The sequence below is a fragment of the Tupaia chinensis genome, unplaced genomic scaffold (genome assembly GCF_000334495.1).
Source record: "Tupaia chinensis unplaced genomic scaffold, TupChi_1.0 Scaffold000020_1, whole genome shotgun sequence".
Lineage (NCBI taxonomy): Eukaryota > Metazoa > Chordata > Mammalia > Scandentia > Tupaiidae > Tupaia > Tupaia belangeri.
Genome location: NW_006159450.1, coordinates 391261 through 394109, shown reverse-complemented (window position 1 = coordinate 394109; position 2849 = coordinate 391261).

The following is a 2849-nucleotide window of genomic DNA, read 5'->3' as shown; positions in this document are numbered from 1 at the left end:
GTATGGGGCGGCTGTGGGTGTGTAGGGGCCGCCGTGGGTGTGTAGGATGCAGCTGTGGGTGTGTACAGGGCGGCCGTGTGCGTGTAGGATGCAGTTGTGGGTGTGTACAGGGCGGCCGTGTGCATGCACAGGGCGGCTTTGGGAGTTGGCTGCAGGCAGTGGGTGCAGCTGGCAGGGCGTATGCAGGTGGCTATGGGCCGTGGTGCAGGGTCCAGGGTCCAGGTTCCAGGGTCTGGGGAGCTCTGGCTTAGCAGAGTGATGTGCCTTCAGAGGGCACCAGTGTGTCACAAGACTGTGGGCCCCATGGCCCCTGCTGACTGGTGGCTGCTCTGAGTGGAAGAGTGTGTTTGCTGAAATACAAGGAGGGCCTCCAGGGCCAGGGCTGCCACTGGGGCTGTGGGAGCCACTAGCCTCACCCCGGAAAGCCACAGCACAGCAGGGGTTGGTCCTCGGGGCGGCCCAGCATGCAGCACCAGCCTGGGTCATATTGTGACCCAAATCTGACGCGTGTGTGGCCCCTGCCCAGAGGGACGACGGGCACGACCAAGTCCTGCATCTGGCACTACGCAGGCCCCTGGGTGCAGCGGGGGTTGGGGACGGCCAGGGTGCACCTGCTGTTCAGGAGTAAAGGAGGGCACATGTGGGCTCCCAGGCAGCCACCAAGGGCAGTCCCAGACTCTAAACACCACCTCCTTCGCACCACCTGGCCCTGTCTCCAGGTCAGGTAGGAGCCTAGGGAGACCTCAGCAGGTGGCTGTCCAGGGACAGGGAGCTTTGGCCAGCCCTCATTGTCACGGCATTCCCAGAGGAACTGGACACTCTCCCTGCTTACCCCAGCACTGCACTTCCACAGCAGGAACGTGGGGAGTGTGGCCACCAGGAGGCGACCTTGGCATCTCACACACCCCTGCCTGTGGTGACGCAGTAGATATGGACCTACTGCCAGGTACTCTAGCATCTCCTGTGAGGGAGAGAGAGGGGCACCCCAGCAGGGGCGTCACGCCATGGCCCACCCACCTCAGCCAGCTGGGAGGTCAGCCTTTCCCATGAGGTAGCTGTGGTACCGCCCCGCACCCCGGGCTGACCCCATGCTAGGTAGGTCACGAGGACATGACCAGCTCCCACTGCTGGAGCGGTGTCCCCACTCTGGTAACCAGGCTAGTTGCTGATGTCCTTGAGTCTGAGGTGGTTGGGAGTCGCCAGGGCCAGCCAGAAACCCTGCAGGCTGCTCAGCCCCACCCACCTCTCCTCGGGAGGCCTCTGGGCCTCAGTAGGGACCCCAGCCCCACCTCAGCCTGCCCTCAACAGATAAAAGGTGTTGGTTTCATGAGCTCCTGCGAGGCTTCTCATCCTGGATGTCTTCTGGTCCCCACGTTAGGTGGGATTTCCTGGCTCAGATCTGAGCATTTTGAGACAGGAGGGCCGCCCCAGGGATAATGTCTGTCAGCCCTCCCGGCCAGCCCAGCACTCACCCCAGTGAACACAAATGCAGCTCGAGAGAAGCTGGACAGGCCAGTCAGACCCTCCTGGTTGGACTCTTCCCCAGGTGCCCCGCCACAGCTTTCTAGAACATTCCAGAGAAGCTCTCAGGCCCTCCCATCCTTAATCACCCTCAGGCCTCTGGCTGCAAACTGCCAGGTCAGTAGTCCCTGAAGAGACCAGAAGGGGACAGAGTGACTGGGCCGGCAGAGGGGCAGGGCTGGCAGCTTAGAGGTCTTCCGGACTTTCTCTCAACGGCCACTCTCCTTGGCCAGGAAATGGGTGGAGAGGCCGCCATGTCTGATGAGGGTGCGAGAGGGAACTGCGTCCCTACCCCAGAGACAGGCACCAACCCAGACCACCCTCTGACTACAGTGGGCTACACAGACGCGGGGGCATGGCTGCGGCAGCTGTCTGTGGCCAGTACCCCTCACACGTGTGCTCGAGCGCCCTCTGGGAGCGCGTCCTGAGCACGTCTGTCCACTCTGCTGAAGCCCATAGTGGCCGTGGTGCAGCTGCAGCAGACCCCACAGTGGGGCGAGGTCTCTGCTCTGCACACAGCCGCGCCTGCCCACTGGCACCTTGCACATCGCACGCACCGCGCACATCGCATGTGCTGCACACGTTGCACACGCCTCGCACATCGCAGGCACCGTGCACATCACTCACATGCAGGTCACGCGTGCACAGCTCTCCACGCACACCCTGACCCACACTCCTGCATGCCCAGATGCTCTCGCACACCTGCACACCAGCCAGCACAGCACCAGCCAGCACAAGGGCTGAGCCCACACCTGTCCCTGGCCAGATGGCTGAGCCCCACCAGGCCAGGCAGAAGCACCGATGAGCCGCACAAACATGCAGTGACACCTTTCCCCGTGGGCGGCCAGCAGGCAGAAGGTGTGGCCTGGTGCAGGGAGTGGCAGGCCCCCTCCTGCAGGGTGCAGGGAGTAGCAGGGCCCTTCTGAGGGGTGCAGGGTGTGGCAGAATGCCCCCCTGTGGGGCAGAAGGTGGCAGGACCTCCTGCAGGGTGCAGGGTGTGGCAGGGTCCCTCCTGGGGTGCAGGGAGTGGCAGACCCCCTCCTGCAGGGTGCGGGGAGTGGCAGGGCCTTTCTGCGGACCACAGCCAAGCAGGTGCTCTTTGCTGTGGTTACGTGACCTCCTTGGTGACCTCTTCTGCCTTATTCATTCACAGTGTCGAACAAAGGTGCTCTTTGCTCCAGCCTATCTCAGGCAGTAAGAGCCACGTCAGCCGCGGGCTGTCAGTCCAGGATCTTACCGAACCTCCCCCCCTCCCCAAGCATGGCGTGAGAACACGCAAGGCTCCCTCCGCAGCTGTTTGGAGGGGAACAACAGTCGCTGGGGGGCCC